The sequence below is a fragment of the Cryptomeria japonica genome, unplaced genomic scaffold, assembly GCF_030272615.1.
Source record: "Cryptomeria japonica unplaced genomic scaffold, Sugi_1.0 HiC_scaffold_58, whole genome shotgun sequence".
In the NCBI taxonomy this organism is placed as follows: domain Eukaryota; kingdom Viridiplantae; phylum Streptophyta; class Pinopsida; order Cupressales; family Cupressaceae; genus Cryptomeria; species Cryptomeria japonica.
In genome coordinates this window covers 197,501-204,085 of record NW_026728880.1, presented here as the reverse complement: position 1 = coordinate 204,085, position 6,585 = coordinate 197,501, and the positions used below count along the sequence as shown (strand labels likewise).

Sequence of the window (6,585 nt, the reverse complement as noted above, 5' to 3'; positions counted from 1 at the left end):
AACCGGGCTCCGACTTCGTGCACGCCGCACCTTGGAGCACACTTCGGAGCGCTCCTTGGTGCGCACCATGGTGCCCACCAGGGCGCGCAACCCAGCCAAGGTGTGCGCACCAAGGTGCACGCGAGGTGCGCACCCGGGGCAAACCGGGGTCCGACTTCGTGCACGCCGCACCTTGGAGCACACATCGGAGCGCTCCCAGGTTCGCACCAGCGTTGCGCACCTTTGATGCGCTGCCTTCACTAATTTCCAGAAAAGGCAAAAAAAAACGAGATTTTAAAATTTCCGTTCTGAAAGATAGTGAAAAAAACGGAACGCGGGTGCCATCTTGAGCCCTTCCTGGTGCGCAGCCCAGGCAAGTTGTGCGCACCAAGGTGCCCACCCTGGCGGAGGTGCGCGCCCGGGGCAATCCGGGCTCCGACTTCGTGCACTGCATGGTGCCCACCAAGGCGCGCAACCCAGCCAAGGTGCCCACCGCAGCGAAGGTGCACGCGAGGTGCGCACCCGAGGTGCACACCCGGGGCAAACCGGGCTCCGACTTCGTGCACGCCGCACCTTGGAGCACACTTCAGAGCGCTCCTTGGTGCGCACCAGGGCGCGCAACCCAGCCGAGGTGCCCACCCCGGCGAAGGTGCACGCGAGGTGCGCACCCGGGGCAAACCGGGCTCCGACTTCGTGCACGCCATGGTGCCCACCGCGGCGAAGGTGCGCACCCGGGGCAAACCGGGCTCCGACTTCGTGCACGCCGCACCTTGGAGCACACTTCGGAGCGCTCCTTGGTGCGCACCATGGTGCCCACCAGGCCGCGCAACCCAGCCAAGGTGTGCGCACCAAGGTGCACGCGAGGTGCGCACCCGGGGCAAACCGGGGTCCGACTTCGTGCACGCCGCACCTTGGAGCACACATCGGGGCGCTCCCGGGTTCGCACCGGCGTTGCGCACCGTGGTGGGCACCTCGGAGCACACCAAGGTGGGCAGCGAGGTGCGCACCTTTGATGCGATGCCTTCACTAATTTCCATAAAAGGCAAAAAAAAAACGAGATTTTAAAATTTCCGTTTTGAAAGATAGTGAGAAAAAGGGAATGCTGGTGCCATCTTGAGCCCGCCCTGGTGCGCAGCCCAGCCAAGGTTTGCGCACCAAGGTGCCCACCCTGGCGAAGGTGCGCGCCCGGGCAATTAACCCAACTTCCAACTTCGCGCGCGCCAGGGTGGGAGCGCACCCAACAACCGGGCCTGGGAAGAGCCAATGCGAGAAACCCCACCAAACTCTCTGACAAAAAAAGAGGGGGCGCTCCAGTAACCCCGCTTCGGAGCGCACCCTGGGCAAACCCAGCCAAGGTGCCCACCCCGGCCAAGGTGCAGGCGAGGTGCGCACCCGGGGCAAACCGGGCTCCGACAACGTGCACGCCGCACCTTGGAGCACACTTCGTAGCGCTCCCGGGTGCGCACCTCAGAGCACACCAAGGTGGGCAGCGAGGTGCGCACCTTTGATGCGCTGCCTTCACTAATTTCCAGAAAAGGCAAAAAAAAAAGGAGATTTTAAAATTTCCGTTTTGAAAGATAGTGAAAAAAACGGAACGCGCGTGCCATCTTGAGCCCGCCCTGGTGCGCAGCCCAGGTAAGGTGCCACCCTGGCAAAGGTGCGCACCCGGGCAATTAACCCTACTTCCGACTTCGTGCGCGCCAGGGTGGCAACCGGGCCTCGGAAGAGCCAATGCGAGAAACCCCACCAAACGCTCCGACAAAAAAAGAGGCGGCGCTCCAATAACCCCGCTTCGGAGCGCAGCCGGGGCAAACCAAGCCAAGGTGCCCACCCCGACGAAGGTGCACGCGAGGTGCGCACCCGGGGCAAACCGGGCTCCGACAACGTGCACGCAGCACCTTGGAGCACACTTCGAAGCACTCCCGGGTGCCCACCGGCGTTGCGCACCGTGGTGGGCAGCGAGGTGCGCACCTTTGATGCGCTGCCTTCACTAATTTCCAGAAAAAGGCAAAAAAAAATGAGATTTTAAAATTTCCGTTTTGAAAGATAGTGAAAAAAAAGGAACGCGGGTGCCATCTTGAGCCCGCCCTGGTGCGCAGCCCAGGCAAGGCATGCGCACCAAGGTGCCCACCCGAGGTGCACACCCGGGGCAAACCGGGCTCCGACTTCGTGCAGGCCGCACCTTGGAGCACACTTCGGAGCGCTCCTTGGTGCGCACCATGGTGCCCACCAGGGCGCACCCGAGGCAAACCGGGCTCCGACTTCGTGCACGCCGCACCTTGGAGCACACATCGGAGCGCTCCCAGGTTCGCACCAGCGTTGCGCACCTTTGATGCGCTGCCTTCACTAATTTCCAGAAAAGGCAAAAAAAAACGATATTTTAAAATTTCCGTTCTGAAAGATAGTGAAAAAAACGGAACGCGGGTGCCATCTTGAGCCCTTCCTGATGCGCAGCCCAGGCAAGTTGTGCGCACCAAGGTGCCCACCCTGGCGGAGGTGCGCGCCCGGGGCAAACCGGGCTCCGACTTCGTGCACTGCATGGTGCCCACCAAGGCGCGCAACCCAGCCAAGGTGCCCACCGCAGCGAAGGTGCACGCGAGGTGCGCACCCGAGGTGCACACCCGGGGCAAACCGGGCTCCGACTTCGTGCACGCCGCACCTTGGAGCACACTTCAGAGCGCTCCTTGGTACGCACCAGGGCGCGCAACCCAGCCAAGGTGCTCACCCCGGCGAAGGTGCACGCGAGGTGCGCACCCGGGGCAAACCGGGCTCGGACTTCGTGCACGCCGCACCTTGGAGCACACATCGGAGCGCTCCCGGGTTCGCACCAGCATTGCGCACCTTTGATGCGCTGCCTTCACTAATTTCCAGAAAAGGCAAAAAAAAGAAAAAAATGAGATTTTAAAATTTCCGTTTTGAAAGATAGTGAAAAAAACGGAACGCGGGTGCCATCTTGAGCCCGCCCTGGTGTGCAGCCCAGGCAAGTTGTGCGCACCAAGGCACCCACCCTGGCCAAGGTGGGTCACGGGGTGGGTCCTAGGGTGGGTAACGGGGTGGGTACTAAGGTGCGTGCCAAGGTGGGTCATAGGGTGGGTGCCAAGGTGGGCACCAGGGTGGGTGTGCACCAACCCTAGCCAGGGTAGGTCACGGGGTGGTTGTCGGGGTGGGCGTCAAGGAGCCAAGGTGGGTGGCAAGTAGCCAAGTTGCGTGCCAAGGTGGGTGTCGGGGTGGGTGCCAAGGATCCAAGGTGGGTGCCAAGGAACCAAGGTGGGTGTCTGGGTGGGTGCCGAGGTGGGAGCCAGGGTGGGTCCCAAGGTGAGTGCAAAGGTGGGTGCCAGGGTCAAGGTGAGTGCCAATGTGGGTTCCAAGGTGCCAGGGTCAGGGTGAGTGCCAATGTGGGTTCAAAGGTGCTAAGTTGGGTGCGAGGTTGGGTGCGAGGGTGGGTGGGTGCCAAGGTGTGCTAGGTGGAAGCCCGGGTGGGTCGGCATCCCATGGGTGTCGAGTTGGGTGCCTGATGGGTGCTTCTTGTCAAGTTTTAGTCGTCGGGACTCATTTCGAGCCTTAGAGGTCGTTTCTTGTCCGGTTGCCCTGTCTTCGACCTGGGAACCCAATTTTGGTCCTCGGGTCCCATTTTTTTTTGTCTCGCATCCCACTTTTGGCCTGTGGCCTTTTCGGGGTCGATTCTCGTTTTGGGCATCAGAGCATGTTTCTTCTCCTAAAACCCAATATTTGTTTATTAAGTCTCGGAACACATTTTTGTTCTCGTGGACCCATCATGGGTCTTGGAACGCATTTGTGGTCCTTGGGTCCCATTTTGCATCCCGAAACTTGTGTTTTGGTGCTTGATCCCTATTTTGGGTGCCCACCTTGCACCAAGTGCGCACCCGGGGCAAACCGAGCGCCTTGGTGCACCGGGGCAAGATCGAGCGTGCACCCGAGGCGCCCCGAACATGCACCAAGGTGCACTCGGCCCACATGTGAGCGCAGGGCGTTGCGCCCGAGGTGGTGTGTGGGCACCGCGTTGCAGACGGGACACTGCACGCACACGACGCCCCCTACAGGTGCACGCACGTAGGCCGGGCCGGGTGCACACCCGACGCCCTAGCAAGGTGCGCGCACCCGGGCAGGGCTCACACTTGGCGAACGGGGCGCACTTCGCGAGGGAGGGTGTGCACCTCGACGGGGGTGGGTGGCCGGGGTGGATTCGCACGTGGGTCGCGGTTTGCTAAGTACACACTGCGACAAGCTCATAACGGGTGCGATCATACCAGCGTTAGTGCACCGGATCCCATCAGAACTCCGCAGTTAAGCGCGCTTGGGCCGGAGTAGTACTGGGATGGGTGACCTCCCGGGAAGTCCCGGTGTTGCACCCTTTTTTAGTTTTTCGCCGGGCATCGCAATGCTATTTGAATAAACCTTTTGCCCGTTTGCGTTCTCGTCGGGGCCGGGCCGGGCCGGGGTGCGCTGCCCGCACTACCGCGCGCGCGGGGGCGACACCGAGCGCGCACCCGAGGCGCCCCGAGCACACAGGCCACGGTGCAACCCGGGCGTTGTGCGCGCACCCCGGTGCGCTCGAGGTGCTGCGCGCGCACCCAGGTGAAATCGGTGTGCACCTCGGCCAGTGCGCGCTCGGTCGAGTCGCGCACGTTGGCCAAGGTGCACGGTGATGTTTCTTACTCTAAGGTTCCGCACCAGACGCCCGGGACAGGTGAGCGAAGCTGGGCGGGGCCGGGTGCGCGGCCGGGGCAGGTGCACGCAGCTGGAGAGAGCTTTGGAGCACACTTCGGAGCGCACCAATGATGCGCTCCATTCAAAAGTTTCCTGAAAAGGCAAAAAAAGTTGAGATTATAGAATTTCCCACTTGAGAGATTGTAAAAAAAAAAAATTTAAAATGAAGGAAACGCGGGTGCCAAGGTGTGCGCAGCCCAGCCAAGGTGTGCGCACCAAGGCGCCCACCCTGGCGAAGGTGCACGCAAGGTGCGCACCCGAGGCAAACCGGACAATTAACCCAACTTTCGACTTCGCGCGCACCTTGGAGCGCACTTCGGAGCGCTCCTTGGTGCGCACCAATCTTGGGCACCTCGGAGTGCACCATGGCGCCCACCAAGGTGCGCACCCGGGGCAAACCGAGCTCCGACTTCGTGCGCACCTTGGAGCGCACGAAAGGTGCGCACCATGGCGCCCACCAAGGTGCGCAGCCCAGCCAAGGCGTGCGCATCAAGGTGCGCACCCTGGCGAAGGTGCGCACCCGGGGCAAACCGAGCTCCGACTTCGTGCGCACCTTGGAGCGCACAAAAGGTGCGCAACCCAGCCAAGGTGTGCGCACCCCGGTCAAACCGAGCTCCGAATCGTGCGCACCAGAGGTGCACGCCATCGTGCGCACCTTGGAGCACACTTCGGAGCCCTCCTTGGTGCGCGCCGATGTTGCGCACCTCGGAGCGCACCCGGGGAAAACAATGCAATTAACCCGACTTTCGACTTCGTGGGCACCTCGGAGCGCTCTCGGGTTCGCACCTCGGAGCACACCGAGGTGCGCACCTTTGATGCGCTGCCTTCACCAATTTCCAGAAAAGGCAAGAAAACATTGAGAAGGTGTGCGCACCGAGGTGCCCACCCTGGCGAAGGTGCACGCGAGGTGCGCACCCGGGGCAAACCGGGCTCCGACTTCGTGCACGCCGCACCTTGGAGCACACTTCGGAGCGCTCCTTGGTGCGCACCAGGGCGCGCAACCCAGCCGAGGTGCCCACCCCGGCGAAGGTGCACGCGAGGTGCGCACCCGGGGCAAACCGGGCTCCGACTTCGTGCACGCCATGGTGCCCACCGCGGCGAAGGTGCACGCGAGGTGCGCACCCGGGGCAAACCGGGCTCCGACTTCGTGCACGCCGCACCTTGGAGCACACTTCGGAGCGCTCCTTGGTGCGCACCATGGTGCCCACCAGGGCGCGCAACCCCGCCGAAGGTGCACGCGAGGTGCGCACCCGGGGCAAACCGGGCTCCGACTTCGTGCACGCCGCACCTTGGAGCACACTTCGGAGCGCTCCTTGGTGCGCACCATGGTGCCCACCAGGGCGCGCAACCCCGCCGAAGGTGCACGCGAGGTGCGCACCCGGGGCAAACCGGGCTCCGACTTCGTGCACGCCGCACCTTGGAGCACACTTCGGAGCGCTCCTTGGTGCGCACCAGGGCGCGCAACCCAGCCGAGGTGCCCACCCCGGCGAAGGTGCGTACCCGGGGCAAACCGGGCTCCGACTTCGTGCACGCCGCACCTTGGAGCACACTTCGGAGCGCTCCTTGGTGCGCACCATGGTGCCCACCAGGCCGCGCAACCCAGCCAAGGTGTGCGCACCAAGGTGCACGCGAGGTGCGCACCCGGGGCAAACCGGGGTCCGACTTCGTGCACGCCGCACCTTGGAGCACACATCGGGGCGCTCCCGGGTTCGCACCGGCGTTGCGCACCGTGGTGGGCACCTCGGAGCACACCAAGGTGGGCAGCGAGGTGCGCACCTTTGATGCGATGCCTTCACTAATTTCCATAAAAGGCAAAAAAAAAACGAGATTTTAAAATTTCCGTTTTGAAAGATAGTGAGAAAAAGGGAATGCTGGTGC

The 6,585-nt window shown here is 62.7% G+C and overlaps 1 non-coding gene across 1 annotated transcript; it reads left to right on the top strand.

Moving 5' to 3' along the window:
• Window positions 1-4,233: 4,233 nt before the first annotated feature.
• On the top strand, window positions 4,234-4,352 carry LOC131863205 (5S ribosomal RNA). The gene has a single exon (XR_009362137.1). It is a non-coding gene; the product is annotated as a 5S ribosomal RNA (ribosomal RNA).
• The last annotated feature ends 2,233 nt before the right edge of the window (window positions 4,353-6,585 follow it).